This window comes from Cuculus canorus, chromosome 4 (genome assembly GCF_017976375.1).
Source record: "Cuculus canorus isolate bCucCan1 chromosome 4, bCucCan1.pri, whole genome shotgun sequence".
NCBI classification, from domain to species: domain Eukaryota; kingdom Metazoa; phylum Chordata; class Aves; order Cuculiformes; family Cuculidae; genus Cuculus; species Cuculus canorus.
In genome coordinates, this window is record NC_071404.1 from 46830048 (window position 1) to 46849517 (window position 19470).

A 19470-nucleotide genomic window follows, 5' to 3' on the forward strand; every position below is an offset into this window, starting at 1 on the left:
GAAGAGATGAGAGATAATTACAGTACTCAAAAGATGACAGATTGAGGCTCAACTCTATTAGCTGTAACATAAAAGTTTAACCAGCATTCCCTTGTTTAATCAAAAATTTTTAGGTTATTCTAAGGTAGGAATCCTCCTGAACCTGCTGTTCTGCTATAATAACGAAGTGAGGGGAAAGAACAAAGACTATTGCACAGCCTAGTAGTCAGGCTGTTGTTGAAGACACTAACCTCAAAAGCCCAATCTCTGCTTCAGTAACTGGCTCTTCATCAGGAGTAGAATCAGCTTTTTGTGTCCGTGATGGTAGGAGCTAGTTTGTTGGGGTACAACAAGTGCTTTCTGAGCTCTGCCAGACAAACCACTTCAGAGAGGACAGGTGCAGAGTGTCTTCTGTGATGGTCCTGATGTATCCAGGTATGAGGAAGATGCCCCGTTGCTCAACCTTCACTGCTGTTTAGCACCTACAGACACCCGAGTTACACGGCAGGTTTCAAAGACTTACACTTCTGCCTGAAGCATTTAGAGTGGCCATTAGGTACTTTAGGCCATGTCTACAACGTGGGAGCAGGGTCACCTGAGCTGGCAGGGATCTGCATACTGACTCATAAACCAGAAATATGACAGAGTTCAGAGCAGAAACACACAATGCAGCTCTGCGCATGGTCACTAACAAACCATAGTACTGTGCACAACACTGCACTCCATTGTGACTTTTCTAGATAGAATGTTCCTGAACTTTAGTCTACCCCAGAAAATAGGGAGACTCTATATCTGACCTCAGACCCTGCATGGATCTTGCCTGAGTTCAGCCAAAGGAATAGTCATTATGGGGATTAAAACTAATCTGGTTTCATCTAGCCTAGAACATACAGGAAACGGATTAAAGATGGATTTCTGCCTGGGTTTCTCATAGATTTCATTGTCAGTTAACACTCCCAACTGCAGGCCTGGCTATTTCTTTCCTTGCTTTAGAAGCAGAAATTATTGCCAAGGCTCTGGCAGCCAGGCCAGAAAACAGTGACAAATAGTGTAAACTGATCTGGCAGGCTTCGTTAAGAGCAGATTAAACAATGACAGTCCCCAAGGTTTTTGTGATATGATTGCATAACATGGCCAATGAACTAGTCACTCCCTAGGGTGAGAAGCAGAGATGATATTCAACTGCCTGGAGAGCAGTACATAGACTGCTCTGTGAAATTACATGGTATGACAACATAAGATGCAAAGTATCATCTCTAACAAGGTGCTTAACCTCAGACAAACCCTGCCAATAGCTAAATACAAGTCTGTCTGTTCCTAAAAGGGCTGAGTGATGTACAAAAATCAAGAGAGCTGCAAAAGATCAATGTAAAAACTCAACACTCCATCCCAGGCAGAATGTTTTGCTTTTTTCCTATGCAAAGTCCATAAGTCAATTAAGATAGCTTTTTCAAGGAATATTTCAGCATTACCCCGCTTTTACTGGGTCAGTTATTATTACATCAGAATGTCAAGAAGCAAGTTGTCTTGGACATAAAAAAGCTTTCTAGTTCTACTATCTACTTGTAACCTGATGATCTTCCTTGTCATATGGGTTCATTAGGTTATGAACGTAATTCATAAGCATTTTATTTGGATAGAACCGGTTCAGAAAGAGTGAAGTAACACAGAACATTAAGTGGCAGTGTTTTCAGGCAGGATCAATGTGTTTGTTCTGGTGATTTAAGAGAAAATCTAGAAGCATTTTGAGTAATTTTGTATTGAAAAGGGAAATGCTATTATACAGTCTTTGTAATTAGAAACTTACAGATACAGCTGTATGTGATTCTATCCAAATAAAATGCCTATGAATTAAAACACATTTAAACTGAAATTAATAAAGAAGTGCCATAACATCAAAAGAAGGTTAGCTAGAAATCTCAATTTCATTTGTAGGTGCAGAATGAATAGACTAGAAAGAAGCAACACTGGGTCTATACAGATGCATCAAGACAATGACAACCAGAAGTGTAGAATTTGTCATTGATCATCTGAAATTATAGAATTCTAGCAGCATAGAAGTGAAAAGTGGAAGCCTCACCTGTGTATCACTACGTGATCCAGAAAGGCAGGATATTCAGATACATAACCATTAACATTATAACTGATAAGCGCAAAACAGTTCTGCAAACTTCCACAGAACAGAGGGTTTCTAATCCAGGCAGAAAATTATCTGAGTTTCAATACTTCTCTGCTGAGTTCTGGATTGTATCTATTAATGTAAGTTAGGAAAAGAAAAAAAAGCACTGTTGAATTTGTCTCATCCTCACAGAGCACTGCATCCAAGATGCATAGAACAGATTCCTAGCTGTCTCATGGATTGACAGTCACATGGAAGGCCTTTTTTTCAGTGCTGCAGGTTCTGCCTTTAGTGATACCAATCACATATGGGCACATTTTAATGATGTTACGTCTAGCAAAAGCCTCTTTTACACAGTACATGCAGTGTCCTGTTTGCAGGGCTCTGACCTGCCTTTATTAGTAATTAAAATTGTTTGGTTTGCTTACAGTTACTACAGGACAGCAAATAGCAGACAGTAGTTGGAACTAAGATGTTGGTATACACATTGAAAGGTAAATCAAATATAGCTGGTGTCACCATTTGGTCCTCACCTTGTCCACCTTCCATATTCTTCCTGCATTTTTGTACCTGGACACCATAACAAGCATTCATGACTTCTACATTTAGCCCTTTTAGCCCAGGAAGCTCAAAAAAAGAACAAGAAATAATTACCTTTAGCTCTCCTGCTTCATCAAGCCAGCGCAGATACCCTGTCACCTGCTGTGACGCCATCTGTGCCCTAGAGGTTCTGAACTGAAATAGATGTCTCCACACTCCAGAACATCCAGAAAGAACTTTCCACAAACAGCACTACTTACGTGGAATGTCTTTACATTTGTTAAGTACAAGGGAACAAGTTAAAACATATAAATCAAAATTATCCATCAGTAGAATTATATTCCAATGTAATTAACTCATTCAGATAGTTAGAACTCTTTATGGCTTTACCTCCAATTTAGAAAGACCTTGTAACCTTGTGTGCATATGGGGGTTCCAAGTGGAATGGAAATAATGAAAGCACTTATTCAAAACCATCATTAGCAATCTTCTCCAGCGCTCCAGTTCAAATTAGCTGTTTGAGTGGATTACTTGCAATTTAGGAACCATACACTATGCTATGCCTGAAAAAATGAATTCCCAGAGAAAACTGGAATGCTGCAGGAATCACTCTGAATTAAGATGAAGGCTGCTGGAAGAGGGAAGAAAGAGCTACAATGAGATACACTAGCAGTATCTTCTCTCCTTCAGATTTTGCAGAAGTCATTTTCCATACATAGGAGGTTACATGTTCTCTAAAAGTGGCCTTGTGGGAAGGAATCAAAGGTGTGACTCTGCTCCTGCTCCTACCATTTTCCCTACATAACACAGAGATTTATTTAGACAGATCTCAGATAATCCCAGTGCTTGGAACTAATTTTTTGTCTCCAGAATTTTCAAACTTCCTCCTGCTCCTAGGCCGAGGCTGAAATCAGGGAATAGAAAACAAATGCTTGGTTTTGTGGCATAACGTTCTTATATCAGCCCCAGAAACGGGCTTCTGCCTTGATCTGCACAGCCTTTTTTGGCAATATATCTCATTGTCCCTTCAATTGGAAGCCAGAGAATTGAAAAATACCACTGTTTGTTTTGCCTCCTCCAAATACAGTCCTGCTGTAGTAGATGATACCCAGAAGGGAATCCTCAGTAGACAAATGTGATAATGTGTGACTTTTTAACCGCACCTTAGCTCCTGAAAGCAAGAACATTTGGACAAAGCCCTATGCTTGCTGTTTTCTTTTGGCTACTTCTATGTCAAGCCTGAAGGCTCTTCATTGACTCCATAGGGTGCCTAATTTTGGAATGCAGCCTGAACCTGTTAGGACTAAGCACAATTTTTACAGATACTGCAGTGCAGAGCTGGTATTCTTCAAGTAATATTACGTTTATAAGCAGAGCATTTGTATTACAGGATCTCAAGTTATTATTCTTATTTCTAAGCAGATTCACAGTAGCATTCCTGTGTGTACAGAGGTACTTGGAATATAATCCAAGGATACAAATATTCCATCACAATCTTTGCACACACTGCATGCAGTCACGTTCTTGCTTTCTCAGCCTGGATGCAGTACCATATGCATCTAAATAATTCTGTCCTAGGAATATTAGATCCTAAGTGATTCTACTCTGCTGAAGAAAATCATGTATCCCTGGTGCAAAATAAGCTTTTCAGGTTCTGCTACAGTCAGCACTATGCCCAACCATCAACTGCTCTAACAGGATTCATTACAGACAAAATAGAAATGAAATCCCATTGCTGACTAGTGAAAAAAAGCAGTTAAGTAGTTCTTTCTCTTTAGTATCAGCATCTTATTTGGTTTGTATTCCTAGACAATAAAATGTGCTAGGCATTGCCCACATTCCTCCAAGAACACCCTGTCTTAAATCTCTGGTTGGATATTTACTGTGTGGTGACTTCTCTCCTTTTTAAATTAAGGAAAATCTAGTACTATTTTCCACAGAAGCACCATTTTCTTGCTATGAACTATCCACACACCACTATAAAACACTTTGAGACTAACATTACACTAATCAATAGTTAGGCCTAATTAAACTTGCTGCTTCTATTACATCAATTATTGCTTTTAAAGACTTTATTGAAAACATCAGAGATGGCGAGAAGGATGTTTTCATTTTATGTTCTTTCAACATCCTAAGCTTTCATTAAGCCCTTCACTACACATGTCCACCCTGGCACCTGCTGACTTGATAGCTGTAGTAGAGAAAATTGAACCTGCCCATCATGGCCACATCCAGAATTACTGAAGATCATGGTCATAACCACCTCCTGACAAACAGCTACTTATGATTTCATCTAGGAATTTTCATCCTTCTTTTGTTGCCATATCCCTTTCTCTAAGTAAAAAAAATGGGTGCTATTGCTCTGTGTTGCTGGGAGCTTGGAATAGAAATTGTACTACCACCTTTTGACTGTAAGGAGAACTACACCTTTAGAGAGTCTCCCTCCTGTATTAAGTCACTGCAGGAAGTAATTTTCTTTTACTCAGTGAATGAAACTTCATCCTCCATTTAAATATGGAGACGTAAGACGATCAGTGTAATCTACAAGCTGAATCCTTTACAAAAAGCAATTTGGCTTGAACATATGCTTAAGAAGGTCGGTAATTCGGGGCAATCACAGTATACCCATGAAAAAAAAAAAACATCAACAATCTTTTATGTGTCAGCCACAGTGCATCTACATCTATTTCACATACCTAGTAAACTGTCTGGAAGCAGGTCTGTTATTACAGTTTCATGTTTCTTCTGGCACTTCTATCCTGTATGACTACAATGACGCTCAGTTATTGAGCAGATGAATACAAACTGGTGTTGCTATTAATTATAGACTCTTTGATTTTCAGAAGTTATGGGCAGTACCACCTTCTGAAAGGTACCATGATCTATAAAAAATTATTTCAGTTCCTAGGAAGAATGTGTCATAGAATTAGAGTTAACTGTCCTTGTTGGAAGCCTTAGCACCTAGGATTCTTCTATTTCTAGAAGAAATAGACAAAGTGCCTCAGACAAAGTCATTCTGAGACAAGCCAGAAACAATTGGAGAAGCTCATAATAGAGATATTCAGAGTTGGTTATCCTACACTGTGCTCGTACGCAAAATTGTGATATTTTGGACCCATGTTAAAAAAAAAGAGTGACATATTTAGGCAATTGCAGATGAATCTCATGTATTCACAAAAGGCAAATTCCAAAGGACTGTAAATAGGCAAATGTATTTAAAACCCAAAGTAATGTGTAAAAATGTCCATTTGACATTAAAACCATTTTGGGAGGAGAGTGTTTAACAACATTCCTCTGCGTACCAACAAAGGTTCTGCTGGATATCCTACAACAGAAACACTGGCTGAATACTCCATGATCTCATAACAACACTTTTGCCAATCCTTGAAAAGAAGCCACCAGAATTTTGGGTGTGCATTACGGTGTGTGTGGTTTAGTAGTGCTTTTCACTTTATAAATTCAGACTAAAAATCTTGCTTTCGGTTAAGTCAATGGGATATTTGCTACAGGTCTCAGTGGATTTGGGCTTTCATCCACAATATTTAAGAAATAAGTCTATGGTCTGAAGATAAGTAAAGATGAAAGTAAAAAAGTTTTTTTTCCAAACAAGTTTTTTACAAACAAAAACGTTACAAAAAGCACTAATGGGTAAAATCCAGGTTTTTCATAAGACTCTTTTCCCTATCAACTGTGCCGTACACTGCTTTAAAGCAGCTCTTAATTTAATTTATCTATATACATGTGCAAAGAAATTGGAAAACTGTACATACATATATATACACATAGGCTAAAGTCAATATAGGTGTCATTTTTCATTGTCTTCTCTCTTTAGTATAGTTCCACTAACACCCAGTCCCCTCTGGTGCAGTTGAAATTACATATGGCAATAAAGAACAGAGTAGAGATACTAATTCAAAGAAATCTTTTTCTTCTCACATGTAAAATTGTTAAGTGGGGATACTACAAAGTACTGGCAAAGGGTCTTCACTCTCATGTTTCATTTTGACCTCTGATCTACATCCACTCTGCAACATACCATCATATAACACAGTAGCTAACTCCTTCACATTGGAAAACCAGTGCACAGTCTTAACTTTTATACCTGCTGGATGGAGACAACACTTTACTGCTCAATAGTTCAACAAAACCACATTCTTCCTGAAAAACCCTTGTATAATCCCTACTGTTCAGCAGCAATGACAGCAATCCTCTCCCACGCTCCAACTCCCTTAAATTATGTAAAATGTACTTTTATTCTGATCATGCTTAAATACAGAAGGAAAAACAATTTTTCTGTCACAGGCAACAATGTTTTTGTATTTGTGCACAGCACCTAAAAAGTTGATTGCAGTAGTAAATCCTTTCTATGCCTTTTTGTCTGCTGGTTCAGGAAATAACTTGTTACGTTATGTTTCAACACCTGGAAAAACTTTCTCTGTAATCCACTGTCTCAGCAAACACACTGGTTATTGGCATGATAAACCTCAAGAATTGGTAATGTACTAAACTTCTGATCTATCTTACATGCCTGTATCTGGTATTAGTGTTGGTTTATACAGATATGGCTTTGTGAAGAGCTGTGTACTGAGGTTTGAGCATCATCAATCAGCTGAAAGAAAATTTATCTCAATGAACTAACGATTTGTTTGCAGTCCAGAGAAGCAATGAGCCTATATTCAAGCCATAAAGCACCAAAGTTTTCTGACTGCCTGTTGGCTGAAGATGAGCTAAAATACAGGTAGATATAAAGATTTGCTTTTATTTCTTTTGACTTGCTTCTGCACCTACTAACTTTGCTATCTATATTTGGCTTATGTAAATAAGTTATCCTGCCACTTGTATCTTATGAGGAATTTTAAGTTAGCTGGCAATAAATAAAATGTTCTGCTTTGATGGTGTGGATGACCATTAAGACATGAGTATCAGACCTGTTTTCAAGGTTACCCCACCACAAGTAGACACACAGAATAAAGAAAAAGTGAGGAGGACTTCCTTTTCTAAGCTGTTCTGCCTGGCTGGGAATCTGCCAGCATGCAGTGTCACTATGGAGGAAATGTCATTCCCACTGAATAACACTGGCTGGAGATACCCAGCATGTAAGAGACCGATCAGAAGAATGCCAGGACGTTGGTAATCACCCAGACCTCTTTAAAAGGTCCATGTCATAGTACTCAATTTCAGTCAGGCAGCACTGAGCAAGACCCTGAGACATACATGCACATTCCTAAATTGCACCAGAAATGTTTTGAACATCCCCTGGTATTGAGTGCTGTTGTTCCTTGTCCAGCAAAGAGATAATTCTCCCTCTAAAAAAGTAGTCACCAACAACAAGTCCAATGTATGACAAAACTGCAATGCAGGCAGCAGTTTCCCATGGTCCCCCTCTTTAGGGGGCATTATTATCTTGCTTATCATCAATATTCTTTCCTAAGGTCACCAATACAAATATCCAAATGGAAAACAAAGGTTTGAAAGGCTATGTATTACAAGGTTCGTGAGTTGTAGTTATCTATGTACTTCGTACCATGTTTGAATACAGAAGTCTTTTCTAAGAATTTTGGAGTTTCCATTTACAGTACTCAAAAGAAATATTTGTGGTGGCATTTCAAACATTCTGAATGTGGATTACTTCCTATTTCACTGGGAACTCTGAATTAGACCCCTAACGAAAAGATCAAATCAAACAAAATAGAAACCATCTGCATAGAAAACTGATTCACAAAATAGCAGTGTTTACCTCATGAGCAATGTAATATTTCATGATTTATCATTTTCACAGAAACAATTTCCATGTGCTCAGTTACCAGCTTCAAGTGAGTTCTGAGATTTCTCTGCATGCCGCAGCATAATACTGATGATCTACGTTTGATCTTAAAAGTCTGGCAGGTCCATGTTCTGATATGCCTTTGTTTCTCACTATTTTTCTTAAAAAACTCAGGCTTCCTTTTGAAATGTGCTGCTTTATGCATATGTTTTCAAGCTTTTATTCTATACCAAAAATACCTGGAAAACAAGCTGACAGAACAAGGAAAAAACAGCTATAGAGTTATTTTAAAAAGTCAGGGTTGGCAGCTTATTCTGGAAAATGCCAAAGGGTCTGTGGAATAAATTCCATTTGGCAAGTTTAGAGATAAAAGAATCCAGCTGCTTTCAAACACCAAATGCACAACTAAAAGTCTCTAAAATTGCAGAAAGATCTTAAATCAACAAAACATATCATCTTCCCACACAAAACAAGAACAACAGCAACAAAAGAACCACAAAACATTCCTATTTAGATAGACTTCAATGCTAGCTGAAGTAAGTCTGTTCCAGGCAGTTTGTCAAAGAGTATGCTTATATTCAACAAAGGGTATAGGGTTGAGGGATTTTTATGATGCCTCAGGCTCTTGCAAAGCTAGGCAAAGAGATGAAAGCAGTCATGCTGCTGAGGGACCTAGGATAAGGAACCAGGCTGAGGCATATGATGACAGGAACCCTTTGTAAAAGCATTTCTATCCACTTGATGAGGGGTCTTTTAATGACTGTATCGCTGAACAGGAGTTATTGGTTTAGGGCTTGATTTAATGTTCACTGAAGTCAGTCATGACTTTCTACTACCTTTAAGAGGTCATTGGATCAGATGCTAAAAGAATAAAACATTTATTTATGTATCCTTTCTTCCAAGTTTACGTACAACCTGTTTAACTCCTTCATGACATGTAAGGCATATAAAACACACTTCTAGCAAAATTGGAATTTGAAAGTATCTAAGACAGGGACTAGCTCCTTCATTGTAATAGAAGAAAATACTCATCAAGGAGTATGCAGAAATGGCAATACCACCCTTTCGATTCTGAAGATAATCTGTATTTTCAGGCTGTTGTTTCTTGTCATTGTTTCTTCAACAGAACATCCACTATCACAGGTTCCTAGCAGCCTCATGGCAGAAGTTAATAGCCTGCATAATCCAACAGCTCACATGACTGCACTCCAAAACAGACTTCCAAAACCAGTTTGCCCTACTGAAATGAGAACATATTTCATTTTTAAGTGGACCATTTTGCAGATCTAGGTTAGAAGTCAGTCACACTAGCACAAGTGAAGGTAAGATAGCTTCCAATGAACGAAGACAAATGAGCTACTGGAAGGTACTGACAGAATACTCTCCTGGGACTACAGTCTGGGTATCCAAAAAGCCAGCAAAGAGTCTTTCTTGTAAGTAACTAACAATCAAAGGTAACAATTTCATTAACTAAGAAGCAACGTGAATAAACGTTCTACTGAAAGATCCTTTCATCTCTCCTTATCTCCTGATAATACTACAGTATCAGTTATGAAGATCTATGAAACTCGCATCTCAAGCTAGTAACTTCCATCTACTCTTTAAAAAAACAAACATTAAATCTAAGTAAAAGTAGTTTAGTAACTTTGCAGTAAGAAAAATAAACTTAAATTTTTCTATTTCTAACATTAACACAGAAAGAATGTAAAAAAGACACAAATTTCGCAGGCAAGATGACTAAATGAGAAGAAATGCCTTCACTTTTCCAATTAAAATGGGATTTGCTTTGACTGATCTACAGCAAATCAGTCTTTTTGTCCTTTATCAAGTGTTTTCCCTCAGCTTGAAAGGAAGCAGCTAAGGAACATCATGCTGTGCTTGTGTACAATTAACTTAGCCAAGCAATGAAAGATTCAAAGAAGAGACAGAACAGCCCTGTCTGCGATATGTAGATTTTTATACTGCGCTTAGATGGTGCTAAGCACCCGGTATAAGCACTGTAGGTCCCCAAATCTGTGTATTTATTATATCCTATTTATCTATCACCTCCATGGTCTCTGTAAAATACCTAAATGAATCACCAAAATCATAATACCATGGTTGCTTTCCATTCAGTAACCAACATAGGCACTGGGCCTGCAGTCCACAAAGGGATGCCTGCATGTTCCTGTGGGTAAATCCTTACACATTACCTCAGCCCTATGATTTCAGATGCCTGAAGACCTTCAAAGTGATGTATTAGAGATTTCATCTTATACCTCCTGCACATCACATATCTATTTCCAATATAATACTTGGCCTTTAAATTGCCAGTGAATGTTCTGTTAGGAAAAAAAAAAAAATCTTGCTTTTATCACTTGGTCGTATCCCATTGCTGAAACAACATTGCACTGATTCAACATCAAACTGACACGTAGCATCTTGTTGTAACCATACTGAAGTAGCTTTAATATTTTTCCCTGTAATTTTCTTTAGGTAATAATGAGCTTTATTTTGATGCTTCAGACTTGATAGCACCAGACATTTGTATGCAAATACAGAAGTTGCTCAGCAGCAGAAAATGAGACTTTGTATCTTTTGATGTTGTTTGACTGAATAGTCTCAGTATGTCTGTATAAGGCTGACTAAAAGGAGGCACTATCCTTGTATCAGATAGTCCCCTACAGGCAGACTATTTTCTACACTTTCTTTGAGATTTTAAGTGTCAGTGTGGAGCTGGCTGAATACTATTTGCCAGCTGACTCTAATTTTGATTTTCTCTAATTTGCAATCATTCACAAACGTTTGTCACTGTCAAGGAACACATACTGTCCCTGTATGATTTTTCCAAACAGTTTGGCCTATTTTTGAGATGCTGGTTGCTCATGAACATACCAGCTATTGAATATTTGAGTTATGTGTATGCTTTTCATCCATTGTCTTTTTTATTGAGTGGCTGGCTGGAGCCTTCACGGAAAATAATCAATAGCAAGCAACAGAGAATGGATTTCCATGACAAATCTGTTGGGATTTGCAAACATCTCCATCACCATTCCATGACTGTACAAATATTAAAAACTGACAGACAGCAGAGACACCACAGTCTTCAAGAATATTGGATTAAAACAATTTAATCATTATTACACTTACAAGAGTTCCCTTTCCTGCAGTCTTGCCAGACTTAACCACTATTTTCCATAGCAACAGTAGCTAAAAAGATAGCAGTAGGTCCATGCTAATTGCCTGCAGGAAAAATATTGAGAAACAGGATTTTCTTCCACCTTCAGCTAATATAAAACCTGGAGGCTGCACCCATATTCCTTTCAGATGGGAGAATCACAACCTATTTCTTTAGGTTCCTGTTTGCAAGCGTCCAGACTCCTGCTGCTTGCCTTCCAAGCAAGCTACAAAGCCACATTAACTTTAGCACTGCAGAGCTCCTGCTGGCTTCCCATCTAGTGAAACTGCAAACATTTTAAGTTCTTGTTCCTAACCTAAAAGGAACCTTTAATTATTAGGATCTGGCTGTATGGAAACTATTTAATTTTTTGGAGCACTCTACTGTCATAACAACAGGACTTGCAGATACTGGAACTATCCAAAGCTTATTAGTAAAAACTGCCAGGAGCTCAGAGCTGAGCATTTTTAGTTGATGTACTTGAGCTAAGGAACATAATACCAGGATGGACAGGCACAAGTTCAAATATGCAAAGAAAGATGATTATGATCCACCTTTCCTCATATTTCAAGCCTTTCTGTAGTCATGAAGGCAGAAGACACAATAATCTCAGAGAAGGAAAGCGGAAACTCTAAAACCACACCAGAATAAATGTCAAGAGCCAAGAACAATGACTGGTAACGTAGTCTCAAAAAGGAGTGCGCAGATGGGATTTGAACAGAGTGCATCAGAAGTGTGGCTCAGCTCATCTAGCTCAATCTGCTGAGGGTCTCCAGACCTCCAAAGCATTGAGGGTGAACTAGATTTACTGGAACTAGAGAGAAATGACAGCACAGGGTGGTCAAGGATACAATTCTTAATTTACATCAACGTAAAATGCAGCTTGCTACTGTTACTCCAGCTCAAGAGCCACAGCTCTGTGCTCCCAGACCAGTCAGATATAAAAATAAAAAGGCATAGGAGTAGTCCCCTTACAAGTCCTATGCCATTCACAGCAGGATGAGTGCTTGGCTACAAGAAAGTTTTGGTTAAGGTTACTGATCACAGGTCTCAGTCAGAGTATGCATTAAAACTGCTTTTAGTAGTAGGAGTCTCACAATGTGAACATTTGCTAATATCAGGCTCAAGACAAAGCACCTATTCAGAAACATTCAATCACACATTTTAAAAGGGTTTACAAGGGTGGCTGATAAGAATTGGCTGCACTTAACTACTTGAGGCAACTGAGGCACTACAGAAATAAGACTTTTTTTTTTCTTATCACAAAATGGCTTCTTCTTTGAGTGCCCTAATGGTTTTGTTCCAAGATTAAGCTATTGAAAAGACTGAGTATTAGAGGTTTAGGTGTTACCCTGAACAATCCTCTCATCACAGCAGGCATTTAGCATTTCTGAAATTGTTACCAGAGCCTCGAGATTAACACTTTAAACTAGATACCCAGTCCTGAATGTCTCTAAAACCACAGTCACACAGAAAGTAAGTGGTAGAGTCAAACTCCATAACTCCCAAAGAAGTTTCTCGTTCAGAGCAAGTCTAAATATGAGTAAATGAAACAAGCTATACCACATGGCTTGTTTGTTCAACAAAAGAAGCAAGAATAATTTGTATGTGGAAAATTTCTCAATAGAAAGGCATACGTTGGCATGACAAGACATTAAAAAGCTATTGTGTAGAAATACAATAAGAATAAACAAGGGGATTATTATGAGGACAGTACTCAAGAGTCTCAATGTGGTTTGTTAGAAAAAGGAACAAATAACACTTTCTCCAGCCTGGTTGAACTTGCAGCAATGACTCTTAAAGCTAGTAATAAAATTTTCCAGAGACCTGAAACAAAGAAAAGTTGTTTTTGTTGTGCTACTCTAACTTTTCAGGAATATTTTAGCCCTAGAATATTTACCAATTTTGACTAATGTGCTTTATTTATACTGAGAAGATAAAGAACTCAGAATAACAGCTGAAGTTCTCCACTGGCACACACGTAAGCTACTTTACATAAATCAGATGCATAGCAGAGTTTGGGATAAGATGACTCTAAGAAACATTACTTTGTAAAGGTAAAACAAATATATACCACTCACTGTATTCACAAAGGGCTAGATTGGAGTTTTATAGTAAACTATATTAGGTTACATTCCAAGTCTTGTCCCGAACACGTATTTTTAGAATCAATTATGCTAAGAGGTTTGAGATACCCGAATATTAATTTTTTGGTCTCCATAAAAACTTAGCTGAATAAGGCAGTCTTCTACAAGAAATTTCATACTTCAGCTAGAGACAGAGGAAACCATTTCTAAAAACATCCTTTTTAGAATCTTCACTCTCCTGGCGATAAAATCTGACTGTATTCTTGTTCCTGGCAGGAAGAATCAGACTGCCCAGGTTATGTTTTCCATTTAAAGTGAATTAAGGCTTTCAGGAGCTCAGGTTTCCCTCAGCTGTAAACCCTCCTAAAATGGGATGTTTTCTTTTGTCACATAGTTTCCTAGCAGTAGCCAGGGCTAGCAAGACACAAAGCTGTGTCAGTGGGTGAAAAAGCCAATGTGTTGATTACTGCCATTTTATAAATGTTGACATTGTTCTTGCATCTATGAAGTTCAATCTTGACACATCTGCACTACAGCTCTGCACCTGACTGTCATTGATGTACACATTAAATAACTGTAATGACAACAGCATAGATTTCAGCTGTCAAACATCACTCAGGCACACGCAGGCCACACTGAGGCTTGTGCTGCTTCAACAACAGTGCAATAATAACTACATTCGGCCTCCCTTAAGCTATCTGGGGCATCTCCCTTCTGTGTCACGCTGCAGGCATACCCATATCAAGGAAGCTAGGCCTGCTAAAAATTAAAGTCCTCGGGTGGCAGGCTCTCTGGGTCATAAAGCATACCATCCAGTGATTGTGATTAAAGTGTGAGACCTTTTGTAGTAAAGGCTATTTAAAAAATGCAGTACTTTAAAACTTCTCAATGATTTTTCAACTCAGAAAAAGAAAATTAAGTATTTAGCATCATACCTGATGAACAAACTTCTAACAGAATAAGAGTTAATATTAATTCTGAATGTGCATTGATTGTCTTCTGTTTGGAAACGTACTTTTTCCTTCTTCCAAAGAGCTTAATTTCCCTTGTTGCCAGGGCTTATGTTTCTCCTCAGGCTTTATAGTTTTGTACTTTTCTCTTCTAGGGTCATTTTTCTGTCAGTTCAGCAAGACCTTTTTCATTATGTATTCTCTTTTTGCTATGTTTTTCCTCTCAGGTTCTCTCTCTTCTATGCTCATATTCACTACATATCGCCATGTTTTACATTTCCTCACTATTACTTTCCTAGAGTTTCTTTAACCCCATCTATCCCATTTCATAAGGCATGTATCCATATTACTTACTTGCCTCCATCAGGCATTTTTCCTCACCTCCATGCAGTTGTCTAGTCATTCCCTGTTTTTTTTCTTTTGTTCTTTCTCCTCATCAGCCTTCCTCTGCTCCTATCACTATCAAACTGATAATTTTTTTCTGGAGGCCAGAGGCAGTGAACAGCTGGGCTGCACCCATTTCTTTGAGGTTATCATCCATTAAGGTGACATTACTGTCGTTCCCTAGTGAGAACTGACTCACATTAAAGCCCAAGAATTGCTGTCTCACGGGTTTTCAGACTGAGGAGATGCACATAATCCACTCTTTGGAGATTTAAGAAAACTATTTTACAACATTTCATAAATACTAATCATATACTGAACTTTAGAACAATTGCAGTTAAAAATTTCCATTCTGATTGACGTAACTTGGGTGACTACAAATTTTGTTTGCTTCAAAAGCCTAACCTTAGCCCTGTGAGCAGTCATTGGCTATGCAGTGTGACAGCTGTCATATCCAGACATGCTTCTAAACAGGCGAGGTAGCAGCAGGTGTAAAATCGAGTAGATCTCACTTGGCAGAGCAAAGCTGTCAGGTCAGTCAAGTCAGGTCAGTACTTATAATGTGTGAAGGAGAAAAACTGGAAAATCGGCTTCTGTAGATAGAGCTAACTTAAAATATGACCAGAACACAAGGCGTCCATTAGTCTCAGAGAATTTCAAGAACTAGAAGGTGTCATAAATAAATACTAACCCCAAATACAGGCAGTGTATACATATGTTTTCTTCTATCCATGTTTATTAAAACAAATCCGCATGCAAGTACACATTAAATGGAAATTCCCTCAAGAGCACAAAAGGAGGTTTACAACCTCTGACTTACCAGGCCAGGGCAGGTGCAGAGGGCAGAGTCATGATTAGGTAGGAGCTGCTGGTCTCAGTTTAGCTGGGCAGGAGAGGAAAAGGAGATGCTATCAAGCAGAGGCAGTGCAGCTCTTCAGATAACTGCAGCCAGTAGGAGAGGCAGTTTTAAAACAACATTTCAGGAGTGGGCTGTGATCTTAGCACTTGGTTCTAATGAGCTGGACTGAAATTTCTCCAGCACAGTTGTGTTTAAAGCTGTTTTTCTGGACTGAGACTGCTGTCCTGGTCTAATTATTGTAATAATCCCACATTCCCTTGCCTTGTGTAATTAAATTGGGTTTGCGGTTTTGCAGAGCAGATCACTATTAAAACAAAATCAAGCTGGTTAGTGGTAGCAATAGTGTTTGTATTACTGCAGCACCTCTAAAACCTAGTCATGGCTCTGGATTCTAGTGTCCTGAGGCAGTGCTGGGGAGATTAAAGAAACGCAATGGAGTACACACCATATGACACAAGATGGAAGCACTGCATCTTTCTCCAGCTTGAATATACGGCTCAGCCTTTCACATTTGGTTCTTTGTGGACATGTGATTTTCCATTGCCTGCTGAGTACTAGCCTGGGGACCAACCCACGGTGCTGAAATACTACTCACCATCTACAGAGACCGGAAGCCACCCTCCTCAGGGCAGGGCCTGCTGAGGGGAGAGGGAGTGACTATTGTAGGTACTCACATGTTGCCCATCAGAGCAATACTGAAGAAGCTCACTGTCCCTTACATACTCATCACTGTGATGCCCCCTGGTAGAGAGGCAGACTAGGTCTTGAGAGACCTTATTGACAAAGCACCTTTGTCCAAGGTGATCAAAAAAAAATAAATCTGTGGCAAAGCAAGAATAGAATTTGGATTTTCCTGATGGCCACAGTGCTTAGAGTATACTATTCTCTGAACAGCCTTTTTTTACATCACACTAGGTCTACATGCATATTAAAAGCTAAGATGCAAATGTTTACACAGCACATCTAATTTCTTCTTTTTTAAAAAGACAAGTGTGAGGTAGTGATATGCTACCAAAAATATCTTGTAATTTCTTTTCTGTTTTAAAGTAAGCCAAGAAGTTTTAAGCTTTTATGAAAAAAAAAAAAAAAAAAAACCAAAAACAAGGGTCCTGAACACTACAGGGTTCAAAGCTCTAGAGAAGGACTGAAAACTACCAGTGTGAAGTTTTAAAGCCTTTCCATTTTCTTAATCATGTTTCAGCTAAAATAGTTACACTATTTCACCAAAATGTTGGTGAAAGCTTCATTCTATGATTCAATAGTTCTGAATGAAAGAGTCAGAGGTCTTAGAGCTAGACACAGTGAGCCCTGATTTGAATGTTAGGCCATTTATTTATCTAACAGATTGCTCCAAAAGATAATCATGCTGGATCATATCAGAGAGTACATCTCTGCAAACATACCATGGTTGCATATTTACTGGGAAGCACTTGAAAAAGTTACTTGCACAAGCATGCATCATTGGTTATGTGTTAAAGATAGAGTTTGAACATTGTTTATACCTTTTAGTTTATATCCTGTTATCTTTGTTATCTTTGTCTGCATAGTAAGAAGCTTGAAAATATTCAGATCATCCTTTAAATCTAATAACAGATTAGCAAAAAAATCCTGAGGCTGTGAGAAAAACACTGAAAATACTTTAACATGTATCTTCCGCATGATGCAACTATAAGAATATGAATTACTATTCAAAATATTATAGTACATACATCATGCAGGCTTTTAACTCGGTTACATTTAAAATATGCAATCCTTAAGAAGCAAATGCTTGATAACTTACGTGCAATCTTGCTTTTTAGATGTTTTCTGCACGTAAAATACTCCTGTATTTTTGTAAAAGAATCACAGTGATAATGAACAAACATGAAAATAAGCATGAAGTAATTATAAGGTAAAGTAAGGAGTCTTTGTTGAGCCAAGCTATTTCATTGGTGAGCATTGCAAAACCAAGGAAATTGTTCCAATATTTTATATGCCCAACATCCAACTTTCAGCAACTCTCCTTTAAAACTGCATACAAGAAGAGCTCATAGATAATTAATTCTCTCATCAATTTATGACTTGTCTCTTGTGCTGTTTCTCTGCTTTCAGACCGAGAAAAGCAGGCAGTTTTACAGACCACATTTAGCTGCAGACGAGGTAAATAAGCTCATCTGCTCTATTAACAGGAAAGAATTTAATAACTACCTACCTTCTCCTAATTCTCTTCCACCTCCTCCAGAGTCTTCAGCTTTGCAAAACTCCCCCAGCCTGTGCAATCCCACAACAGACTCTTCAGTGATTCATTGTGGCAAACTTCCTTCTGTTCAGCTTCAGTTTATGTTGCCTGAGTGGCCAAGATGGGGGCAATAAAAAGGGAAAAAAAAGGAAAAATGTAAAAGTGGAGGCATTGACCGGAGAAACTAAAAGCATCTTAAGAAACAGTAGGTCTAGTTAAGGCACACTGTTCTTTCACCATGTCAGAGCATTAGTTTACTGACTATTGACTTTGGCTGTAGGTCACTAGGGTGCTAATGCCAGTCAAGGCAAAAAGCATCTTGTCCTTTGATAGGATTTGAGGGTAATCTTCAGGAGAAAGAGTGAGAACAGTTATTAGCATTTGGGGGTGTGATTGCTAATCCAGCAGTGAAGCATGACTGATTTATTAACTGTTTCACTCTCAGAGACAAATGGAAGAAGGTCCTGCCAAGAATCTGCTGTTCTTTTAGCACAACAGTTGAATCCCTTTCTTAGAGCAAAGCCGTGGCATATGCTGAGCCTGTGTGTTTCGCAGTGAGGGATTAATTCTGTCTTAATGCATAATCCTGTATGCTCACAGAGGAGAGAGTGCTGCAGAGAATTTTAAAGAGCATGCAGAAATATGCTTAGCGTGTTATATATATTTACAGACAAAGAGGAAGGAATATTTCTGCATGCATTTTTCCCCTGTTTATCAGCATTATCAGTAGCTATACTAGGTCATGTGTCAAAAGTAAACTGTTATTACTTCCCCCGCTGCTTCTCCTCTACCTCCAAATCCTAATTCCATGCATGGCATTGCCACAAGAGCAGACAAACTGCATGCTGTAGGTTAGTCTTCAAGAAGACTTGAAGAACCTTGAAGGGCCTTGAAGAACATCAGAGCCACTTACACAAGAAAACCCTTCTCTCCCCCAAAAAGTTTACAACCCAAACATTCACCATACTGAAATAGCTGCATTAGCAGCTCTGACAAAAATCATTCATTGGCAGCATTCTGTAAATTTCCATCCCATGAGCACCTCTTTGCATGTTGCAATGATACGTCCAGGAAGAGACTTGATCTGTACAGTAACCCAAGTACAAGGACAGGAAGCAGAAGTTTCCACCCCAAAGGGCCATGTGTACAACACTTCACCTTCACGTACCCAAATCCTTTATCACGCACAGCATTGACCCTTTTGAGTTGAACTGATGTCTCACTTTCAAAATTCTTCCCAAGTCTGAGTAACCTACTGGTGTCATCCTAAATCATAGAACCAATCATAGAACAGTTTGAGATGGAATGGACCTTAAAGATTATCTAATTCCGATCCCCTGCCATGGGCAGGGACACCTCCCACCAGACCAGGCTGCCCAAGGCCCCATCCAACCCGGCCTTGAACACCTCCAG

General features: G+C 38.6%; 1 protein-coding gene across 1 annotated transcript in view; it reads right to left on the bottom strand.

Annotated features, from left to right (window-relative positions):
• TRIM2 (tripartite motif containing 2) overlaps nucleotides 1-18278 on the bottom strand; it is a 113417-nt gene extending 95139 nt beyond the window's left edge. The window contains exons 1-2 of the mRNA XM_054065324.1: nucleotides 18031-18278; nucleotides 15801-15863 (exon numbers count right to left, since the gene is read on the bottom strand). The gene's annotated coding sequence lies outside the window, so the exon portion shown is untranslated. The remainder of the gene's footprint in view (nucleotides 1-15800; nucleotides 15864-18030) is intronic.
• Nucleotides 18279-19470: the final 1192 nt, after the last annotated feature.